Genomic DNA, 25,298 nt, shown 5'->3' on the forward strand with positions numbered 1-25,298 from the left:
GGATGTGTGCCGTGACCATAGATTTTTTTTGGCCTATATAACTACATGCATTTTGGTTGTCTTAAGATGTGTGTTCAGCTCTGTGGCTGCAGAAGGGCATATGGTGTGGTGACATGTGGAAGTGATTCCCTAAAAGCAATTCTGTGATGTGGTAAGCTGAATACACAGGAGGTCACTGAGCTGAACATTGTTGGTGCCAGAGAAGATTTATGATGAGGAAATTGGGACAGGAAGCCAGGAGCAAAAAGGCTTCTGACATCTAGAGGACTGAAGATCTCAACAGCTTCCCAAACAGGAAAGTGGGAGCACACAGCCTATGTTGTTTCATGATGAAGCTTCATGAATTCAGATTCCTGGTTGGTATGAGAAGCCAGGTTTGACCCAGGACTTGACAATTAAAGCTGGAGGAGGGAGGGAGGTGGTACCCCCAAAGAAGGATGAAAAGCCCTTACTGTTAAATGTGAAGAAGCTGTCATTGAAACCATGTTTCTTTGCTGTGGCAGGATATGGCAACAGAGGTAGGGGAAAGCAGGGGAAGGCTCATCATGTAGGTGGCTCCTGTGAGGGTAAGGGATGGCATGTTATAACTTGGGGTCCTCAAGATGAATCTGATTTTCTTTTAAGGATGTTCTTCCACTGAGAGTCAGATGGAAGAACCCCTCTCAGGAACTGACTTCATGTGCCTTTTCAGTCCCCTTTGCATTTCCTTGTTTTCCCTGTTTGGGAAGCTGCTTGGAATAAAGATTAACTCACTACACTCAGTGTGTTGTTTATGTATTGTATTTGTCTGTCAGTGCCATAATCCAGATTTTCTGTGAGTTACCAGCAAGGCTCAGGAATAATATTTTTTGTTGTTTTAATTGAACTTTTTCCCCATGGTCCCTGGCTCCGTTACTTCCAGGGTGTGATGCTGTAAAATGTTGATGCTAAAAAAATAACTCAGGAGCAGTTAATTGAGGGTGAGATAAGGAAAGGGTTTAATTGTGCCAAGGCAATAGATGTTACAAGGCACATGCAGGCTGTGCCTGAGATGTTATATTTTATAATACTGTCTGTCCAATCCCAAGTGTGTCCACCTCGTAGCCTTTGCTCTGGTCCACCTCGGGTCCACCCCCTGAGAATTGGGTCTGGGGGCCTTTGGGACCACCTACTTCATCATTCTCATCATCCTCAGAGCACAAAGGGTACATAGTCACCTAGTTCTTGACCCTGTTCTGTTGTTCAGGCCTAGATGTGAGTGTTCTCTAAACAGTATAGGCCTTGCCTTGACAAGAGACTAAACATTTCTACTGGATTCGGGGGTAGGATTGGTATAGGGTGCATGGGATGGGGTAAGAGGGTTAAGGAATGTGCAAACTACTTGTACTACAGGGTAAAGGAATGAGGGCTGCTGCTTTTAAAATCTACTTCCGCTACTTATAAAACTTATAAAGCTTACAAAATTTAGAAAAATAAAAAACTAATAGGGGCTTAAGGCATCAGTGACTTGGGGAAGTTTTGCCTTCTCTAAAATATCAGATCAGCATTAGTGAGAGATGAAAAGCTGGGCAGAGGTATTCATGGTGGTCCTGCTCCTAACTCATGTATCTTGCTCAAATGTTTGGAACTAATGTTTTGGAACTAAATGTATTTGACTTCAGAAGAATTTTTTCCCTAATGTGGGCTGTTGCATTTGGAGGGAAAAAAGGGAAGGGGGAGTCATTCACCCCACTTGACAAGATGGAACATGGTTCACTTTGTAAAATGAATTTGAGTGTTTTGGGGGCAGGAACTGCTGGGCTGGATGAAGCCCTTGCCTTGGAGCAGTATAAACTTTGTTTGTTGGAAGGGGAGGGGGTGTTCATATATGTAAGTGGAAGATGAATGGATCTTTTTGGACTTCACAGTTATGGCATAAACTCACCGGAACAGAAAGGAATGTGAAGAGTTCATATGGTCCATCCCACAATTTCATTACCATAAAGCAGGATCCAATCTCCCCATCTCTTTCCTGGTAAATATCCAAATTATACAAATAAGGGATGAAATTTTATAACCTCCCCAGGCATCCCTTTGAGTGCTCTGCTTTCCTTAGGTTAGGACAGTCTTCTACTGCCTCCAATTAGAAACTCCTTATGTGCAGTTTAACTCCATTACTTCTTGCCCTACCCATTTAGAGAACAGGTTGTTCCCTTCCTTTTCACCACAGAATTTATGCTTTTGAAGACTATCGACATGTGTACCTCCAGTATTCTTTTATTTATTTATTTATTTATTTTATTTAAGGTTAACCAAACTTGTAATCTGTTTTTTCTAATTCTCTTCATATGACCCTGGGAGACAGCAATTCCTGACCCCTCCTCACTTTGTCCTACACATCTGTTTAAGAAAGGTCTGGAGAAACAAGGCTAGTAGTTATGCCAACATTTCCTCAAAGTCTTATTTTTTTTCTTGTAAACAACTGTGCTGAAAGAACAAAATTAATGGCAGGTGAGATTTGCAGCCCTGGGAAAGGAGCATACACTGCAGAGGAAGATGGATGGATGGTGCTGAAGTGGTGACGTCAGCTCTGAAGAGAAAGATAGGGTCAGCTGGGTGCAGCTCCATTGAAACAGGAAAAAAAAGAACAAACCCCAAATATTAGGATGTTTAAGGAAAGAGGATGTTGGATGATGAGCAATAAAATATTACTGTAAATGATACTCACTGGAAATCATGGTGTGTTGCAGCAGCTCAGCTTCAGAGTTTTACAGGGTCTACAAAGATTGCAGTTAAAGCTGGATAAACTGAGGTGCAGAAAAACTAGGAGGCATGTGAATAACTGAAGCTCAGACAAGGCAGAACTCCTGGAAATCTCCTCCTAGTCTCAACTCTGCTTTATCCTGGCCAATCTTTAAAAATCATTCCTGCTTCATACTAGTGATATGTAATACTGTCATTTTGCAGAAGGGTCTATAACACTGTGTAGAATTCAGCTGAATTCAGGCTACAAGAGGGGGTTACTGTAGTCCTCTGATTTAAAATATCACTGATAAAAATATTCTTTTAAATGTTCTGGTCAGGACTAGTGAAGCTTTTCAATTTTTAAATGTGTTTTATGTGGAAAATCCCTCTGTTAAATAATTAGCAAATGCTTTGAGCATTACTGCATATTTTATATTTCATCTTCCTGGAAGAAATGGACGGTTCTGTTGCTATAGATTAACTGCAATTTATTTTGTAATACTCTGACTGCTGGAAGAGAGAGACTTATTAGTTTACTTCTTTTACTTCTGATTATTCAAGGAATGGGGTTGGACAGAAGGGTTTAACCATAACTTTTCTTCTATTCCCAGTCCCAGCAGACATTTGAGTTCACAAAGAAAGAAATCTGTACAAGCTGAAAATGTGAAAACCAGAGACTGAGGGGTTCAACAGTATGAAGGATTGCAGGGCTGGATCTTATTTTCTTGGCAGGCACTGGCTACTATGGCTTATTTTACCTTTGACATAGCCTTATTCCACATTTCAGTGTATTTTTTTCTTAGGCAGAAAAAAAAATCATTGCTGCAGCTGCTGTTGTGTGAATTAGTCTTAGATACCAATGGACACTAATTGTGTTTAAAATTAAGAATTTGGCACAAGAAGCTGTTCAGATTTAACCTTTTCTTCATAGAAATGGAGTTACAAATGATTTTTTTCATGGAATGAAGGATAAGATCACCTTTTAATTCGTTTCGATGATCAGATCTGTGTTTTTTATGCTCTTTGAACAGTTGTGTCAGAAGTGTGGCCTTGGCTCTACTGTGAGTATTTTTGTACATCTCAGGGTTTTTAGGCTATACCAGTAGGCCTCAGAATGCAACGCAGCATGGTAGCTGCCACATCTGTTTTCCTAGAAAGTTGTTTTGTCCTGTTTTCAAGACAAACTTTGAATTCTGAGATGGTTTTGTATCCTTAGCACTTCAATTGGCAGCGCAATTCGTGAAGGAAAAAAATGCTTCAGTATTCATGTGTTGGACCTAATAGCCCTCCTGGCAGTCAGTGGGAGGCTTTAGTATGCCAAAAGATGCAGTCTTAGGCTGCAGCAGTCTTTCAGCCTGAAGAAATTTCCCTACATTACAGAATACAGGCAAATGTTGATTAACCGAATGTGCCTACAACACATAAAAGTTCTCAAAGAGCATAAGCTAACTTCTGAGTTTTCTCCTCTGGTGTAGCACCAGTAGTTCAGATGTCTAAGCAGTCATCTTCTTAATTTCGCAGCCCTGCTTAGGTGGCCAACCCAGTTTGTTTTCTAAGCTGTTTTATACAGAAAGCCATTACCTGCACATACTGTCTTTGAATGCACTGGGGCTCAGGTGTATATTTTGCCCACATCAGTTTCTTCCACAGTGTTGCCTGGTTAGCACTTGCAACAAGCATCCTGTGCAGCCTTTAGAAAAGTCTCTTCCAGCTTGCCGGAGACAAACATGGAGGATGCTGATGACCATCAGGGAGTATAAAGAGGATGGTTGCAGTGGTACTTGGTGGTCTGTTAAGGGCCAGATCCCTAGTCAGGCCAACAAGGATTGCAGGGAAAAAATGAAAGGCTTGAATAAAACTAATTCTCCATTCTGGCAATCCAACTGGGGAAATACGTGTTTCCTTGCAGCCCTGCTGTGGCTTGCAAAAACTCTTCCATCTCCAAAACAGTGCCGAGACTGATGCCAATGAAAATAACACGCAGAAACATTTTTTAACATTTGTGCCACTCATTTGCAATTCAAATATGGGGAACTCGTGTGTGCTGAAATGAAGGGTGCAGAATAGAACAGACCAATCTGTTTATGAAGACTGGAGGGTTTATTTACCATCACTGAGATTTAGAGGGTTTTTTTTTCATGTTATTTATTGGTATTTCTAAAATGCTGTTGAACTGTAGCTTTCCTGTTGTGATGAAGCTGAATGACTAGCATCTTGATACTTTGTTAGTAGCTTGGGAGCACATATCAAAAAGCAGAGGACACCAAAGAAGGCTGTAAGAATGTGTTCAAAATAGCATAAGGAGGAATTTTATGCAGTATTTCCTATGTACAATGTTCCTAAGGCAGTGTGAAATTTTACTTTATTCTTTCATGAAACATCTTTACGTATAAGACAAAGTCTATTTTTTAAATATTGGCTTGTTTGGGCAACTACTCTTAGGTTTGGGATGAAGTATAGTGTGATGGGATATCATGTAACTATGTAATATTAATCTCTGCGTAATTGTCCATAAAGGGCAGGGAACTTAAGAGGAATGTCCTTTTACAAAAATCTTCTATAATGGAGGGGGAAGCTTGTCCACTGAATTGCCCAGTTTGTGGATTATTTTTGTTTTTAAAAGTTATCTGTCACTTTTCAGTGTTGCCTTTTTCTCCTCACAATCCAGAAAAAAAGACTATTCAATAGCTAGCATAAAATTTAAGTCCAGAGGTGACTCTTACAGTAAATACCAGCATGACATTTGATATAAATTCTTGCCTAAAATACCTGTGATAAAGCTTAGATCCTATAAGTATGCATATGTATGTATTGGTCCTAGAGAATGATCTAGGTGGGGGTTAAGCACCGTGCTCCAAAAAAGCAAATCCATGTAAACCACTCTTCATCATCTGAGCATATGCAGACACCTACCATTTTTGTGACACTGTTTTAATCCTATGTGGAATGGCTTCATGAGGACAGCTGCATCTTTAGCATACATGAAAGCTTACTGAGCTCAGTACAGGGCTATTTCCAGCTAAGAATGCAAAACAGCAGAGACCGTTGTTGTCCACCTCTTTCCTAATGGCCGGCTAATTACAGGATAGAGAAGGACTTACTGAGGAAATCAGACATTCAGCACCCTCAGACAATTCTCACTTATTAGATGACAGATCTCACTGGATGAGAGTGGAATCATGACACATCCTCTTCCATGGTTTTCAGAGTTGATTTATACTCTCTGCCATGCTTGCATGGGACTGTTTTACTTTCTGTAACCACTTAAAATGCTATGCTCCTCTGGTTTCTCTGGAATTTGTGGTTTGTATTAAGGAAAGGGATAATTTTAACACAAGAACTGAAATCATGCCTGACTCCTGAGCAGACAAAGAAAAATATCTCTAATGCTATTTCCTTAGGTCTTTAACTTCAAAGATAAAAAATGTACATCTTTGCTCTGGTACACATACTCTCTACCTCAACTTCTCTTGCATCCTTTGAATAATTATTCTGTTAGGAGTTGTAAGTCACACAGTGCTTTTGAATTCATAAAATTCAGCATACAGGAGAAGTACATATCAAATTTAAGGACCAAAATGGAGTCATCAACCACTCACGAGGCAACACTGGCAAGAAGGAGCACTCACAGCTTCTTGTCCTGAGCAATACAGAACACCAAGCAGCTACTGGGTTAACTTGTCCTAACACAGAGCAGAAGCCCCTGGAGTGAATCCAGCATTGCTTATCTAAGAGCTGTGTCCCTGTGTTTGATTAGTGTCCTGTTTTGGTTTTGTTTTTCCAAGGGAATCATAACTCATTTGCACAATCCCTAGTCCATAATGAATACACCTACTGGGATTTATAACAGATAAATTAAAGGAGATGTGCTCATGAGACAGCAAAGCACGCAGCAGTAGAAAGGGTAAGGAAGTACCCTTTTCATTCTGTTGGATAAGAATGGTCACTTAGAGCAGGATCTAATTTTAATTTCTAAGTTATCTAAATACCCACATCAAAAAAGGAAAACAAAGAGAAAACAGGTCATTATGGGCAGACCGGTATCACAAGTGCTTTGGTATCTTGCTTTTGTATGTTGCATTCAGTACCTGGTAGGTTACGTACAGCACCAAAGTAGACAGGATTTATAAAGATGTCATTAAAGAATGTCATTAAAGGCTGCAGGAGACAGTAAAAAAAAAACTGGTCCCACTTAATAACTTTCCTGAATCTTACATGATGTTTTTCAGTGTAAGCAAAACAAGGACTGTTAATCAAGTGGCAAGTCAGCTGCTGCTCAGAAAAAGGGGTGCAACACTGTATGACATCCTTAAAAAATAAAACCCAAGAAGTTGTGATCTGCTGTGGAGAGCTGAGGGTGCGTGTTGGTCTTCAGATTAATTTAGGTAAATTTAATTTATCAGTAAATCAGCTATGATAGGATGTTGGAGAGAGATAAACAGGCTGTAAGTGTGGATGGGAAAAATATATACACAGCAAAACAAGCTGGTTGGGTATGTGGAGAAGCGTGTTGCTGGAAAATCCTGTGAGACACTTCATACTAGCTGTAGTATCATGTATAAACTTGTGTCACATGTCAGGCAGAATTCAAATGCTGAAGGGACTGAGCTGTGGCAGAGTGTCTGGCTTTGTGTGATTGCCAAACAACCCAGTATGGAGCACTTGGTAGCATCTTACTATCTATCTTCTGCTTGTTATGACTATATAGTGCTGTTTCCCGGCAATTTTGAGTTTATTTGAAGGGCTCTGGAGAAGGGAACCTGACTGGCATACAGCACTGGAATGGACACAGCAACTGCTGGACGATGCAAGAGGATTCATAGGGGAGGAGAAGAGCAGAAAGCAACAGAGAGAAGCAGAAGTGAACAAGCACGGAGTGTAAAGATGGAACAGAGGTGTACCATTAAGGTATAGTTTAAGATGTTACCTAGGGATGGAAGGACCTGTGGGAAGCTGAGGAGTGTATCAGTGTTCTTTGCTTAGCATGGCAGATCTGTTTATCTAATTCTTTTATCTGTGGTATTTCTAGAAGTAATGTGCAAGCTGTACTGCAATGTAGAGACAAGCAATAAAGGCAGTTCAGCTGCTAGGATCTGTAGATGCTGATGCCTGAGGTCTCTCATAATCTGGTATGTGGCCAGCAGGAGAGGAGGAAGCATAGTAAAGGAGAGGAGAGAAGTAGTACGCTTGGTTTACAGCTGTCAAACAATAGTGTTTCTTGTTTGGGAATGAGCTTGGGTTAAAGCTCTTCAGACCTATTTGCCTAGGGCAAGGCTCCAGGCTGGAATGCTGTTAGGAATTTACAGCTTAAAGCTCCTTGGCAGCAGTTGCCATTTTTCAGCTTTTGTGGCAGTGGAGCAGAATCCTGGGAATGGTAAGGGAAATCTCAGAAGGTATTTGTGAGACACCTAGGAGATGCATGTAGGGATGGGGAGGGAGTCTGGGAGAAGTCAGCAGGGTGTCATGGATCTGTAGCAGACCTGGCAAGGTGGGGGAGGCTGTACTCAGTTTCTTTCCCTCCTCTCAACCCGTTCCCATCTTTTCCTCCCCAGGGGTGGATCCTCATGTTCTTGGGAGTCTGCAACTTTTGTCCAAAGTCCACGACTGTCTCCTTCCCACTTTATAGCTGTCTTCCTCTATCAAGTCAATTTTACCTAGAAAAAACCCTCCTTGTGGCTTTGTTGTGGCCTCTAATTATTCTCTGCTGAAAAGAAAACAATGTTGGTGTGTCTTCTGTTACAGAACAAAGAGGGGGCAGAAGGTGGGTGAGGACTATTTAGGCCAGAACAGCAGGTTCTGTCTCCCAAGTCATAGGCAAAGTCCCTTACAGTCTTCAGCTGCCTCTAGTGAGCTGATGTCATTCAAGTAGTCACACTGATGTCAGAAGCTCGCAGTTCAATGTTCATTATCTTCCTATGTAGTTGTCAGAGATGTATCTTTTGTCAGGTAAAGCAAAATCAGCAAGTGTTATGAAGAAAACATGATTGGTAGAAGTAGCAGAACTAACCTAATACAAGAATACTTGCCCATGTTATACCCATCATCAAGCAGCACTTTAGAATAGACCACCAACCAGTAAAGATCAGCCAAACTGAATGGTGCTCTCTACCTCATAAAACTCATCTACCTCAATTTGAAGGGCAGAAGCAGAGCCCTACCTTCAGAGACATCTGGGACCAAGCTTGTGTAGCTGGAACCAGCACAATTAATGTTACTCCTGATTACTGACAACCACGGGTCCTGTCAGCAAGGAAAGGGGAAGTAGAGATAGCCACTCTTCTGTAACTTTGTAGTGTCCTTTGCATTATTAATCACCCTTTAACAGAGGTGATGAATAGCCACACTCCTTCCCACATATCCAATTATTGCATAATAATTAATGTTTGCATTTAGCCCGTCCTGACCCAAACCACAAGATGCCGAAGTCTCTCGTGTCAGTTCAAGGCTGCCTTGTAGGTTTCTAAACTGGGACCAATTAATGGTAGGTAATTCCTGCACGCTCTCTCCAAGCTCCTCTCCCAGTTTCTACTCTTCCCTTTTTAAGTCTGGTTCCTAGTGCAGTGCTGGTCAGGCAGGCGTGGCTATTGAATACATCAGGATCATAGCTCAGTGGAAAGAGACCTGATAGGCACACTAGCCTCTTTAGTGTCAACACCTTTAAGTGTATATAGAGGCTACATTTATGCAGCTTTGCATCTAGTTTAGATGAGCAACATTTAGTTCCTAAGTGAATGTACATGGATGGAATAAGACATTTTTCTCTTCATTCCAGATCTGTTTTCTATCCAAACTAAAATCTTGGCCAGTTGACCTATCCACCTCATTGATAATTTCCTCTGTCTCCTAGCATAAATAAGCCACAGCTGTATGTGTTTCTTGCAAGTTATCCTGACTTAGATGACTAATCAGCTCTTCATTCATGTATTACCTTTGGTCTTCTCAGGGTCCTAATATCCATGCAGTGTATAAAACTGGATGGTTCTTCCCCTCAGTTATCCCTAAAATAGTTCAGTCTTCTTGAAAAATTGAAACTTATCTGGACTTGTCTCATCCCATAGCTTTATTAATGAAAGATTGGTTTCAGGCGTTGGAGAAGCTCTTTGTTCTCTCTCCTGGTTTTCGAGGAAGCTGGTTCCTATCTTTGCTCAGATAATTCTTCCATAATATTTTATTTATCTGAGTTTCATGCTTCAGAATTCTTTCTTCCTCACTAGTCTTGAAGTCTGAATTGTCCTTTACTAACATGCAAGGCAGGCCATTTTAATCTTATCCTTCTTTCAGTCACTCTCCAAAACTGTCTGTCAGGATAGGCTTGTCATGGCCGGAGTTTAGTTGCAGAGATTCTGGGATTTACACTCACTATAGTAGCCACACTTCTCTGCATTACCTCTCTTTTTCCTAATAATTAAATTGCAAAATCTCTGTGATCAAGAACATTGTCATATTGCTTTGTATTTAGAGTAATTTCTATTATGATTGGCTTATCATTCATGACTGGAATTCCTAGGTGTTACAGAAATACAGATTTTTTTTTATTTTATTCATGTATTCATTTAAAAATACCATGTGGTTTTAGGGATTACTTTAGGAGATTTTAGTGCAATATTCCTGAGAGGAAATGTAAAATGTCAGTGGTTCGGGATTCTATCCACCAAATTGTTTCTCCATTGCTCAAATTGCCATGGAATTCTTCTTGTTTGTAAAACCAATATTCTACACTTTTAGTGTTTATGTGGACCCACACTACAAGATCATAGACTGGATCAACCTTCACTGCAAGAATGCTGTGATATTAGGACAGAGCAGTTTCAAAACCTCAGCAACTGTGTATTCTTTTAGATACTTAAAGTAATAGATTTTCTAAGCTGTATAATCTCACCAGATTCTTAAAGGACACCATCTGTCTGTACCACTACAAAAGTCCAAGTTGGCCCTCCCCCTCCCAAAAAATGCAAAATGTTTTTGAATCATAACTGTTGAATGTATTTTCACAATTTAAGAAATTTAACTAAATATTTGAAGATGAAAGAGCATTAACAAAACCGAGAAAGCAGAGTATGGGAATTTTCATCCCTAGACCTGATAGGAATGTGGAATTTGAGCAATGTTTGTCCTTTATTCCCTCAGCTCAGGAACACCATTCTTCTTGCACTAGGGACAAAAACATCTCTGGATGTAACATGGGAATAACAAGGCAGGATACAGAAATTAAATATTTATTTCTGACCAAGTCCCACTCCATTTAGTGCTTTCCCAAATTAAGAACATTACTAGCAGTAGATCTGATGAGCTCTCTCATGAACCTTCTTTCTACTGAACTATGTCTTTCTAGTATCCTGCAAGCCCAAAGGACACAGCCCAACTGTAGGCAGCCAAGCTGCATCAGGGCCTTATACTGACAACCCTAAAAGATGAGAAGAGCTCAGTGTGTAGAGGAATCTGAGGCTCCATTAAAACCTTATTGCGTGTTACTGCACATTTAAGATGATCTACAACACTCCATTTGGCTGAGGTATGCTACAGCCCACACATATATGGGCTTGTTTTGCCAATGAAAACCCCTTATATTCTTGTGTACTCCCATTATTGTCCATCAAAGAAGTTTTGTTAGTATACTCAAAAGTGTTCCCTCTCTGCAAGCATCACTCGCACTTCTATTTATATAATTTAGAAGTATAAATGTTTGCATATGTGATTTAAAGGAAAGGTGTATATATACATATATATACACCTATAAGAAGAAGAAATGAGAGATGAAGCAATATTTACAGATAGTCCTAATGCAGAACCCCTTTGTAGGCAGGTGGGAAGAGTAGTGTTTCTTTTCATAACTGAAATCACAGAAACATTTACAAAGTAGAACAAGACTTTTGTTTGAATGCCTATTCTCTGTATCCACACAACCCCTGAAAGCTCTGCAAAGGTGAATTTCAGTTCTCATTCTGGATTTCAGGAAGATGCTGAGAAAAAAAAGTCCCACTCAAAATGTCTCATCTGATCTTGCTGGAACTGGTAGTTGAATGGGCAGAGTTCCCACTTGTCTCAGCTCTTCAATAAATGTATTTCTTTTGTACCCATGATGGCACAAGGAGCCATTCTCTATGTCATGTTGCTGGTGAGAGAGGCTTCCCACACTCTCAGAGATTGTAACTCCATCTCCTTTCTCAACGGTATCATTAAATCTTACACTGGCGTGGGTTTTTGTGGAAATCCCTCATGCACATAAATGAGTGAAATGATAATGATAGCAAACTGCCTCAGGCTCAAGTATCAGGATGCAGTTTCACAATTAGCCTAGGCTGGTCTCAGTCCATTTTGCTGTATCCTTCCCTTATGCCCCACACCTGCCAACAGCAGAAGTGGTCCTACAGTTACACACAGACAGATCAGCCGCCCTATTTGGCAAAACCAGCTGATTTGGAGAGGGGATAGTGTTTGTTTTCTGCTTAGGCAGGTCCCTTCCTTGACTATATAGCCCCATGAAAGCCAGTACCAATACACAGCAAGGGGGCAGGGGCAGGACATAAGGTTGTCCGTGTCTTTAGCAGAAACGCAGATAACTTGTTAAAATCTCTCACTAAAAAAACCTCTTAGAACAGATTGATAAAACTGAATTGTGGAAATTGCCAGGACTTGACAGTATCTATTCTTGAATTCCAGCATAGCTGAAATATGAAATTGCTGTGTTGCTTTTTGTGGTGTGCCACTTGAATTGGCTTGGGTAACAGAAGAATTGAAGATGGAGGCTTTGGGATATTTTTGGTAAACATAAGCCAGTATGGCTGATTTACATACCAAGAAAATAAACTAAAACTGTAACCAAAACTGGAACTAGCATTGCAGTAAGTGGCTAGAATAAGAAGAGTCAATATAGCTTTATGAGACAGAAGTTATACTTCAAAAATCTATTAGAGTCCTTTATGATGAGTGTATGAAAGCAAACAAGGAGCTGAGAGGGGTACAGTTTGGTTTTCAAAACACTTTTGACCAGGCCCCTCAGTAAAGGCTCATAAAAAATTAAGTTTCTGATGAAGGAAGAGACAAAATCTGTGGGTTAGTAATTGTTTAAAAGCTATGCAGCAGTGGCTAAAAATACAACTGTTTTCACAACAAAGATTTGTTACAATTTCACTATTATTGGTCTTTTATTACTAAGTGATGCTGAAAAGGTGAAGAATATGATACAGTGATGAGGCTTACTGATGACACTAAGTTCTTTGGGATACTAAAATCAAAAGCCAGCTGTAAAGTATTGCAGAAGGACACTACAAATTGCTGAATGAGAAAAAAGCTAGCAAAATTAGGTTAACTTAAACAAATCCTAACTTTTCCATGCAGGCTAATGTTTTCTGAACATCACTACCATTCAAGAAAGAGGCCATGGAATCATTTTGACCAGTTTGATTAAAATAGTCACAGTTCAAAGGTAAACCACAAGGAAGGAAACTGAGATTACACAGGAAAACACTGGTATAGCACTCTACTTTTCTCTATCTTGTATTTTTCTAGGTTACAAGGAGGAGCAAGAGGAATGATCAAAGTTGTGAAACCTTTCCATCTGAGGAGATACTAAATGAAAAGTAAACAGACCAAGATGTTTCTATTTGGAGAAAGGGTATGTGAGAGGATACTATGGAAGAAATCTATAAAACGGTGAGTGGTGTTAGGGCAGATAGCGAACAGTCACGTACAGCTTCTCACAATAAGAGAACTGAATGGAAGTCTGTACAATTTTTGTTTGGCAGATTCAAAACACAAGGAAGTAATTTTTCCCATAATGGAGAACTGAATGTAGAATACACATAGTGTTATGGTAATTAAAATGGGAATGGGTTAAAAAAGGAATCAGAGTAATTTTAGAGACAAGCCTATTGAAGACTATTATGCAGTGGTCTAGAAAGAAATCTCCAGCTTGGAATTATTGGGAGTTACAGGATATGCCCTGGAAAGGATCAATCTGTATGTCTGATGAGCTTTTCATAAGCACCTACAGTCGGCCACTGTGGGGAAAAGGGAACTGAGCTATGAAGACCTTTGGTCTGGCCAAGTACAGACTTTTTAAATTCTACTTTCCCAACAGAGTAAATGACTTTATTGAGGGTTCTAATATCAACCACATAATTTGAGGTTAGCACAGGTAAAGGATATTTTAGATGTTACATCTAACTCGATATTGCTTTGATTAACAGCTATGAAATATCCAAAGGGCATTATTTGGCATCATTCAGGTGTCACTGGTCTTATGCCATGAATGCAACAAGGTTATGTATGAGACCAGAGCTCTTTCTCCTGGTAAACACCATGCCATATGTTTTTATCAGGCACTAATTTGGAGGAGAATTAATCTTAAGAAAGTTATTACGTTAGAGTGTCCTAGTTATGTCTAAGTATAGAGCTGGGGGCTTCTTCAATTATACAAATATTGCTAAACATTTAATTTCAGATTCTCAGTCTGGTGGATAATAAAAAATGACTACCCACCAAACTTGTAGCATTAAATGGAGACTTTATTTTTGGCAGCTCATTGGAGAGGGATTAATATTACTGGAATGGCTTTGTTTCTCAGCAATGCCTCCTTAAGAACAGCTTCCTCTGAACAAATATTTCTATTTTATTGAGAAAAGGAAATACAGTATTAGAAATCAATGTTTTTAAAGGGTAATTTAAAGAAATCTAATCTTGGCAGATGCTGAAATATTTTCAATTTAGAACAAATAGTATTTCTGTCATCCAGTCAGCTTTTTAAAATTAGACCATTACTCCTTGATAAGTTAATTACAAAACAGAAAGAGACTCAACCAATCTAAAAAGGTGTTATTAATGAAAGTATAGAGCACATGTCTAAAAGCTGCTTTTACTGATTTATGGGTGAAATTTTACTTTTCATATGAAAAACCTTGTCTCGAATGTCTTAAATCATAGGGAAAAATGCTCAATTTTTTACCCTATCACAACTAATTTTTTACACTGGTACACTGATGGACTATTGTTTTTCTGTGCTACCATCCATTATAAAAACTGACAGCATCATAATTGAAATTATTTAAAATATGGTGGATTTAGATAATTCTTTACTTCGGTATAGATATGACTACACAAGAAATGCTGCTACTGGAAATTGCTAGGATGAGTTACCAAAACGGAATTATTGCTCAGCAGGCCATACTCCTCTGGGGGTAGGAAATGAAAAATACCATAAATTCCTTTGAAATGCGGAAAGATAGGAGGAATGGAAGGAACATTTTTTGTTGTGTCTGAGGCCTGGTCATCTTTAGGCAAATCTGTGCGCTCCAGGGCAGATGCCCAGTATCACAGACTGCAGAAGTTTCACGCTGCACAGACACTTAGGCTCCATGCAGACATGAGAAGCATGGAGTAGGTTGCAACTATGAGTTGAAATGTCTCCAGGTCCACCAGCTGAATCCTGGTCTCATTAAAATCCCTGGTAAGTCTTTCAGATCAGTGGAGTCACAATTTCACCCCAAGGATTTTGGGTAAAAACAAGTAAAACTCACAAAAAAAATTACTGTGGATGATTAGCTTCATAATATCTGCCCATGGATGTCTCTGCTGCATGGCTGCATTTTGTGCTTCTTGCAGTAAGAACCTGCCAAGGTGCCCAGTGGAAATCCTTCCTGGTTAGTGCTGGGGTCTGAGCCAAAGCCGTGTCCGGTATCAGTCAAGCAATTTAACAATATGAATAGTGGCAAGCTAAACCCCAAACTAAATGCCCTGCCTCTGAGTAGTTTACCAGTATAGAAACTGAGCCACAGAGGCAGCTGGTTTGGCAATCTCTTTGGGAAACTGTCACTTAGCGGTGTGTGATGACTGGTAAACCCACTTCAACTAAAATCCTATTTAGCCTCAAACAACAGGAATAAAATATAATGGAAGACGAAAAGGTTTTAAATCGTACTAAAAGTATCAACATACATCTTTCTTACAACAAATGTTCCTGTCCTAAAGTGCACAGGCAGATTTAGCCTTTCCAGATACTGTACAATTCCATAGAATTTCACAGAACTGGTCAGTCAACCGCAGAAAAAGCCTGGCCAACTGCAGAAAAATGGCAGAGATAACAAATCTGGTTATGGGAGATGTTGTTTCTATGAAACTGTAGAATATCTGAAAAGGCTAAATCTACTTGTTCACTTTTTGGGGTAAGAAAATATATATTACATTATAAATATATTGAACAGTACTGGCCCTAGAATTGAAACTGGAGGAGCACTACTGGTGATTGGTTGCCAGCCAGGTGTAGCCCCATTAACTGCAACCCTTAAACTGTTGGACACCAGGTAAAATCATAAGAAATTTAAAGGAAAAATGTTTGCAGGAGATTTCTATACTTCAAATACAGAAAAAAAAAGCATGGGATAGAGCAACCCCCTCCAGCTTTCAGTATATACTGTCCAGTGGTAAATCTAAGAACCTAGAACTTTTGAAAAACAGGTAATTTTTTAATTATGTGTGAATTCTCCTTTATACAAGGCCATATTACTCCTCACATCAATACTATCTCAGAGATAACAACCGCCTATAAATTGCAATATTGCTCACCTTCCTAAATGTGGAGGAAAATTTAGGCAGACACTAGGCTTTGGCTGTACGCCTCCACCCCCTCCTTTTCATGAACAGCAATACAGGTACCACTGAAAAGTTTGTAACTTTATACTGTTACATGAGAATAACCCAGGGACACAATTATCTCCATTATCAGAAAGTATACAAGTGCAGCGTCCAGCATCATCTCAGATGCTTAGCCACATCTCAGAGGACACTGTAATAGGAGAGCTAAGTTTGACCAGTCTGACCATTTCTTTAAAAGTTGTATAGCAGGTGATATCTTTTAGTATGTATACCTGCAATTATGAAGGTAATTAAGTGGCACATTCCAGGGGAGCCCAAGGAGCACCTTAAATTAAATCCCTGAGCCTCACAATGTTATTGTAATTAGCTGTCTGTCTTAGTAGGGTTTTTTTGTTTATTGCATCTACCCTGTGTGCTAGGGATGAAAAAACATAATTTGACACAAAATATTTTAAATGGTTTATTACTGAGATGAAGGCTTATTTTCATTTTTCCCAGACCACATGTTCTTTCTTTCCTTTGCTTTTAATTAAAATTTTCACAGTAGTGAGAATGTTTAAAACTTGAGAAGATATTTTTTTGTTTATTGCTTGCAAAAGAAAGTAATGATGTTTGCCCCTTCTATTTAGAGGGAAAACCTGTCTGGTGATGTTTGTTTTATCTTCACCTTACAAAGTAACATAGTTTAAATACCCTTAAGGACAGGCATGTTAGCTCTGCAGTTTTGATCTGGGATCGTTCCAGGTTAGACCATTTTCCAAACACCACTAATTACCACTGTGGAACAGTTTGTATTTTGATATAAATGAACTCCCTTTCTTTAAGTGTGAACTTCTAATTTCTCCAGTGGAAAAAAGAAAGTCAGAAGTTCTAAATGAAAAATAAATATAAGCTGCATTGAAAATTTGACTAATTATTTATTAGTTCACATTAACATGCATTAGGGAAGTTACTGGGAGCATGGCAGCAGCATTCTGAGCCCAGGTTCCAGTTCTGTCCCTTGCCTTGTGGCTTTTCAGCAGCAGTTTCTTGCTTCATGGTGGAGCAATGTGCAAGGTCAAGTGGGACTGCATTTGACTCTGTATTTATCATAGTTATTAATGTAGCAGCTCAAAAGGTCAAGTGACTTGCATGAAATTCTCAGTTTTTATTTGAGGAAAAATGTCTCTGGCTTTGTGCTTCTGGAGAAAAGATGAAAATGTAAATGTACAAAGGCTTAAGAAGTGAAAGGATACTTAAAAGTCATTAAAAGACACAATAAACATGAAGAATCTTTGATCTGATGTTATGATCTGGGGGATGAATTCATGATTTTTGAATCAGGGATGGGAAAGATGAGGATGGACAATAGAAAAAGAGGTGGAGCAATCTTCCAAAATACAGATTATTTAAACAGCTGTTGTCACATGTTTAAAACTTGTGAAGATATTTTATTGTCTGTTGCTTGCAAAATAAAATTATGAAGAATCCAAGCAGTGTTGTAGACTATGACCTTTCTGGCTGTTATCTGACTTTAGTCTGTTGTAATTTTACTAACCAATAACTTGACACCTTGTGGTGGTTTGAAAAACCTTTTTTGAGGTAGTAATGGTTTGCCCCACTGATAATACTCTTACTGGACCAATCAAAAGTCCACGTGCGCCCTACGGAAATTACATGCCCACAGAAACGGAAGAGAAGGTAGTGAAGATAGTTTAGTAGGTAGGTAGCCATGATCTGAGCCACGAGGAGGCAGGGGGCCAGTGAGCTCCTCTGGGGGCCAAGAGCCCCCAGACCCCAGCCGAGGCTATGGGAGACCCGGTATAGTGTCAAAGCTGGACCGGGTCCCGTAACCAAGAGCTGGAAAAGTTTCCTTACGGTCAGCAGCAGCAGAAGACACTGAAAGCAGCAGTGGAGCAGTCCTGAACAGAGACAGCGATGGCTAAAAGCCAAAAGATAGCCAGTAGCAGCGAGAAAACGTGAAGCCAGCTGAAAGACACAGAGATGTTCCTGCAGGAGGGAGAGCTGGCAACAAAACAGAGGTAAACTCAACAGAGCTGGTTTGGGGTAAGACTGTATTATTTTCCCAAAACCAGAGACTCTGAAGAGGAGGGGTGGACTTCCAAACCCTTAGGGAGTCCCGAAATGCAGCAGCAGCTAGAGAGAGGGAGAAAGGAGCTGAAAACCTGGAGTTTGTCCTGAGAGCTGAGCCAGAACGGAATGGGGAGGAGGTGGCCGTGCCCTCTGCTGCTGCTGTTGCTGTTTCTATCAAGCTATTGAGCTGGGACAGAGCAAAAGAGCGTTGGTAAGACTGAACTGAAAGCTGCCTTCAAAGTTCTAACCCAAGAGGAGTGAAGATCTACAAGGAAATCCCCCGAAGGCTCAGGCTTGGGGTTGAAATTTCCACAAAGTAAGAACAAAAATCCTGACTGCCACACTTAAATCTGCTGCCTCAGGAAAATGAAGGACACTAACCAGTGCCACAAAAAACTGAAATGAAGGAACTGTGGCCTGAGAAGTGACAGAAAGACTTTTCTCTTTTCTTCTTGGACTTTTATTGAAGAAGAGGAGAAATTTAATTTAATGTAAATATATATGTGGGTGTAAATAAACCTTTGTAAATATTTTCCCCTTCCCCCAATAACGAATGGTTGTGTTTTGTCTGAAAACTCTCCACATGAGGTGAAAAAGATATCAAGTCCATACCATCATTAAACCTTCTCACAGGGGCAAACTGGGGTGGGGGTGGGGGGGAGCTTGAACTTAAAAATTAGATTCTCTGGAGTTTCAACCCACCACACACCTGTTGTTCAAAGTAGATCCACAAAACCCATATCTGCCCATGTAGCACAGAATTTCTCTTCCACAAGGGCCTCAAGATCTGCTTCAGGGCTCTTCCATCTCTGACTATCCATCACACAGGCTTGGTGATGGAAGCATGGGATAGAAATCATGGTATCTTGGACAGTGAAGTGGGGAAGGAATGGCTATACTGCTTCCATCATTTGCCATTACCCAGTGGATCTGTCAGCTGTTGCTGGAGGAAGGTTTCAGTCCTCACGTTTAACTAGAATTAAGGTGACACAGTGAGTAATCACAACTGCAGTTGCACACTCCACTTCTGGCTTGGAGTTGTTGTACTGGCCTTCGAAAGATGGGATGTAGAGTCTCTATTTTCTACTATGAGTTCTAAAAAATACTGCATGATGATGGCCTGTAAGTGGTTAATTTATTTTCTCAAGTTTCACTATTGGACTGATTTATAAAACTAATTTACAGTGTGTAATGCAGCTTTCATTCTTTTAATAGTTCTCTGTAAGAAGAAGGCGGAGTGGGTTATTGGTTTTTTTTTAATTCCTTTTGTCATGGATTAACCCTAGCCAGCAACTCAGCCCCACACAGCCACTTACTGACTCCCCCACAATGGAACGGGGGAGAGAATGGGAAGGGTAAAAGTGAGAAAACTCGTGGGTTGAGATAAAGACAGTTTAACAGGTGAAGCAAAAGGCACACACGTATGCAAAGCAAAACACGGAATTAATTTCCCACCTCCCACAAGTAGGCAAGTGTTCAGCCATCTCCAGGCGAGCAGGGCTCCGTCACACTTAACAGTGACTTGGGAAGACAAGCACCATCACTCCAAGAATACCCCCTTCTCCTTCTTCCCCCAGCTTTACATGCTGAGTATGTTGTCCTATAGTATGGAATATCCCTGTGGTCAGTTGGGGCCAGCTGTCCCAGCTGTGTCTCCTCCAAACTTCTTGTACACCTCAAGCCTCCTCATTGGTGGGGTGGGATGAGAAACAGAAAAGGCCTCAATGCTGTGTAAGCACTGCTCAGCAGAAACTAAAACATCCCTGTGTTATCAAAAGTGTTTCCAGCATAAATCCAAAACATAGGCCTGTGCCAGCTACTGCGAAGATAATTAACTCTGTCCTAGCCAGAACCAGCAAATCTATGCTTTTTTTTTTTTTTTTGTTAGATTCCTCATTAATTTGCAGTTCAAATTTGCAGTGTGTCCTTTTCTTGGAAAAACATTGCTCCTAACAAAGTAAATTCGTATATCATTCAGGGATCAGGATCCCCACAGAACTTCCTGGAACTAGAACAAGTATTTTCTTATTAGCATTTGACATTGATGGCAGAGTATGAAGAGAGAATTTCTCTATTGAACTTGATGACTCCAAAATCCATTTTGATTAGCTAGCCAGTAGTCAAATTTTAATGGGCCAAATTCTGAAGCACAGCTGCTTTGGAAGTGAAGTCTACCATTTCTTCATAAATGCTTTTCCTTTTATATCCCCTGATGTAAGGCAAAACCTCAATATCTGAGAAGTTTACAACAATTGTTTTCTAAAAATGATAAACTTAGAAAATTTTCTTTTAGTGACCATACATCCTTAGTTTTCACTTTGAACCCATTCTTTGTTGTTCAGCTTCATTTGTTTGATTCATCTATCATTTGCAAACTGATAACACCCTGGCATCCAGTCACAGCCAAGTCTTCATAATGTGAGATGATATATAAACACACTAGTAAAATGATGTTACATCCAAGACACAATTGTTGTTCAACACAATCCTAAAGATGACCAGAAAGCTGAGGAAGGAGGAGGATTGTTGGTCGATACACTACAGTACCATAAAACACAACAGGCTGGATTTAGCTTGGCAGTAGGTCATCTTTTGGCACATATTTGTAGTCTTAGGGTTGCAGCTGTACAATAAGAGATCCTTATTTGCTTCTTACATTTACTAATATTATTTTATTCTTGTATCACAGCTGGAGAGTATTAGAAAGTATTTGAGAGCTTACTGAACAAAGCTCCTTGTGTGGGCTTGCTCCAGAAGCAGTAAGTGAAGAACTGAAAGGTAGAAAAGAACTGCCTGAAAAAGTGGTGTGATAAAAGAAGACAATTAAAGGCAATACTGGAGCTTTTAAACCTCTCCCACCCAGCAAATGCTGTTTCCTATACCTTCAGTTTCATCTGCTTCTCACAGTCTGTCTATACTACCTAATATGCCTGCCTTCCAAATTTCCCCCAGCTTTGGTCTTGCAGCTGCAAGACCCCATAGGGTGTGATTATCTTACTTCCTGTCTGTCGATTATGTTTAAACATATGCTAAACTGTAAAGGTCATTTTTCTAGCATGACTCTGAAGTACAGTTAATGATAGTCTTGTTACTGACTGACCTCCTGGACCTGACAGAGATTAAACATCTTGGACAAATTTTCATTGCTTGAATCTGTGTCATATCCTTCTAATGTGTGAAGGACTGATCACTTTTAAACTAGTGCACCACACTAGTGGTGTGGTGCAAATAAGGTTCAGTCATTTGATGCCAAGATACCTGATTTTTGCAGTAAAGAAACAGGAATTCATAAACACCATGGGAACAGCAAAAGAAAATGTATCTGTGCAGTTCTTTGTCAATAGCCTAATCTGATTCCTCAGTGTGTCCTGCCTGGACAAGGCTGAGTGATGCTGCAGCAGCCAGCAATGCCACAGCCATGTTACCTCACATGATGAAAACACAGTTTCTGTGTCCATGCTTTATCATCAAAAACATAACCTTGCTTTCAAAACAAGAGCTATACTTTTTAAGTATTCATATTGTGGAAATTAAGGTAAAATAGACCACGTTGAAGTGTTGGTTTTAGCAACTTGTACTTACTCTACTTCCAGTGTATTTAGACTTACACATACCTGAAAAATCCTATTAAATCTACAATGGGGCTATTTTCAGGGGGTTTTTTAATGTTCCACTGGCTATTAACATTTCACAGCATGTTGCAATGCTGGCCTTTTTGATTCTATTGAGCCTTGCTGAATGGGAGGTTTTGTATCATTTAAGAGCAATTCTTTGCTCTGCCTGTATTCTATATCTTGTCCTCAGAAAAAGGGATGATGATAGGTGATGTCTCAAAAGATAAGTAATCTTCCACTACATACTCTCTGTCTACAGTAAGTTCTCTAGATGTTGTAATGAGGTTCACCAGGAAAATTCATCATAGCATATTACCTACTTTATTTATCCATTCCACTTTATACACCTACTAAAAATAGCTGTTCTTAGATGAGTGAGTCTTTTCCTCTCACATGTGTCAGTCCACAGGATCTAATTTTGTAACTAATTTTACAAAACTGAAGACTCATAACATGAATGGGCTGCATTCACCTACTACCAAAATGTGAAAGTGTATCCTCCAGGAATATTTTGATGATTTAAAAAATCCCTACAATAGATGTCAATTAAAAGGAAAAAGAAGAAGGATTGCATGCACCATTTCATGCTTACTTCCTCTTTTTCACTGTGTTTCCATTTTACTGCATTTATCCTCAGATAAGCTTCCTGTCACTGAATTAATATTGCCATTTTGTATGTCTTTTCTCTTCTTTGCTTTTGCTCATTTGCTGTGGTTTAACCTGTCAGGCAGCTAAATACCATAGAGCTGCTCGCTCGCTCTTCCCCACCCCAGTGGGATGGTGGAGAGAATTGAGTAAAAAAAAGTAAAATTCATGGGCTGAGATAAAGGCAGTTTCATAGGACTGAAAAGGAAAAAAGTAAAATTTAAAAAAAAAAAAATAGAATTAGTATATGCAGAACAAGTGATGTGCAATGAAATTCTTATCACCCACTGACAGATACCCAGCCAGTTCCTGAGCAGCAGCCTCCAGCCAGCTTTCCCCTTAGTTTATATACTAGGCATGATGCCATAGGGTATGGAATGTCCCTTTGGCCAGTTTGGGTCACTATTTTGGCCTGTGTTGCCTCTCAACTTCCTGTGCCCTCCAGCTTACTTGCTGGTGAGGTGGTGTGAGAAGCAGAAAAGGCCTTACTTAGTGTAAACACTGCCCAGCAACAACTAAAACATCCCTTTCTTATCAACATTATTCTCATCCTAAATCCAAAACACTGCACAGTAAAAGTTACTAGGAAGAAAATTAACTCTATCCCAGCTGAAACCAGGACAATGTTCTAGGTTACGCTACTACTATGTGAGATATCTCTACTTATCTCCAGGTATTTCTTGCATTTTTATTATTAATGACGATGAGATTGGAACCAAGTTCAGCATCAACCAGTGGCTGATTGGTGGTCTTAGTGGTTGTGATAAGAACGAGCAGATAACAGCCAATTTTGAAGGAGAGGGTAATGATTATAAAATTTTGCTCACACCCTGGACTTTTGTTGATACTCTAAGAAGAGAAAGTAGATAACTGAATTTAACAGTTTCTCACCACTAGAATGGTTTCCCTCACATCATGACTGAAGACTGCACTGACAGGAGACCACAGAAAAGCTTGCAAAACCTAAGCTGCTGGTTTAACATTGACCATAAATCTCCCTAAGACAGAAAGGATGGGACAGATTGTGGTTTACTGGGCATAGAAACAACGACAGAAGGAAAAATAATTCTTTCACCCAATCCTTCCTTTCTGTGCTCAGGGGCAGGTTGTAGAATACAAGAAGTGATGAAAAACAGCAGCTGTAAAAATACAGAGCAGCCCAGACTTTCTTCAGAAGTGGTGCTGAGCAGGCCAGCAGTGTTGCAAAAGGAGGTGGGCTTGGCACAATTATGAAGAGTGTACATCTGCAACAGTGACAAGGTCACGTGAATATCACTCAAATATCTATAAATATTTGAGCTGCAGTTGCTGTCAGAAATTAAAGTGGTTTTTTTTCCCAGTGTAATTCTACAAGTAGAAATACATTTTTGTATGTAGGAGAGTATCAATCCCCACAGGAAAGTTTATGTTCCAAAATAACAAACACTACCTTTTTCCTTAGTTTATTTATCATGGAATAGAGGTGTCCACACAGAGAGCTTTGCATTCCTAAACACATTGTTAGATTTTCACTGGTTCATTTTTCAGTGTAGGTAAACCCTAAAACTTGTTCTTGATAAAAAAAAACAAACAACCAACTTTGAGGAAGAACAGGAATAGTGTTGATACTGGTATGCTCTGAGGATGGTACCCTTGTATGCAAAATCCATTGCTGACTTCAGATGAATAAGGACCATCACACAAAACACTGCCAGCTATGAAGCACTGTGTTTAGCAATTTAGGAAAGAAATGTGATGCAATGGAAAGGAATCCAAAGAAGCAACAGAGATGGTAGACACTTGGTTGTGTGTTTCACAAGCACACAGCTCTCTTAAAATAACATGGAAGGAAGAAAGAAAAGTCAGAAAATTACATATCAGCAGTACTATTTCTAAAAATAATGGTTTTCAAACTTTTCCATGAGGCATTAACAGCTCTTTAAAGGATAATCTTTATTGCTTTGTAATGTACAAAGCAATAAACAGCTGCTGAGATTGATTAATAGCCAAAGCAAAGTCGAGGCATGTAATCAATCTAAAAAGCCATTTATTTTGAGTATACTACAAAGCAATAGAGATTATTGCTGTTGCACAACAAAGCATAACAGAGAAAACACACAGACTCATACACACACACACAGAGCAAAAACAGTTGTTTTCTTTTCAAGGCTCCCAGTGTTATGCTGCCTTTTTCCTTAGCTTTTCTCTTTGACTAAGGCAGGCGACTGGCCTGCAAACAATCTACTGGGAAAAGTAATGCTCTAATAACTTCAGTGATATCTGAGGGAGAAATATTAGTTCTGTAGATGGAAATAGTAGCAGTACTGCTATTCATATTACCAGGAAAAACAAAGAAATGGTTCACCAACCAAAAAATTATCTAATTCATGCTAATGCAGAGCTCATTTAGAAATGAAGGATGTTTACTTCTGTGTTTTTTATGAATGGCTACTAAATCACTTCAAAGTTTTTCAGAGGAATACTGAATGGGACAACTGGATCTCTGTTCCAGCTATTTCTGGCAACTACCTCAACCCATTATTTTATACAACTTTAATACAGCTCTTAATATATTTTGGTTTTTGACTCCTCCAGTCTTCAGGCTGTTTCAGAGTCTTACTTCACCAGTGGTTTTAAATTTTTTAAAAAATTTGCATTCTGATTTTTCCAGGTCAAATAATGTTCATTTGTTCC

General features: G+C 39.6%; 1 protein-coding gene across 6 annotated transcripts in view; it reads left to right on the forward strand.

Moving 5' to 3' along the window:
- The window catches only part of LOC114002119, a 22,456-nt gene extending 3,718 nt beyond the window's left edge, over positions 1 to 18,738 (forward strand). For 2 of the 6 annotated variants that reach the window (XR_005562964.1, XR_005562961.1), the window contains 2 exons: positions 6,933 to 7,088; positions 13,042 to 17,762. The gene's annotated coding sequence lies outside the window, so the exon portion shown is untranslated. Of the gene's footprint in view, positions 1 to 6,932; positions 7,089 to 13,041; positions 17,763 to 18,368 lie in introns of those variants that run through there. The other 4 variants (XR_005562965.1, XR_005562962.1, XR_005562963.1 and 1 more) reach the window with 4 other exon arrangements.
- The last annotated feature ends 6,560 nt before the right edge of the window (positions 18,739 to 25,298 follow it).

Source organism: Pipra filicauda, unplaced genomic scaffold (genome assembly GCF_003945595.2).
Source record: "Pipra filicauda isolate LSUMZ 115617 unplaced genomic scaffold, ASM394559v2 scaffold176_size3548034_pilon, whole genome shotgun sequence".
NCBI lineage: Eukaryota > Metazoa > Chordata > Aves > Passeriformes > Pipridae > Pipra > Pipra filicauda.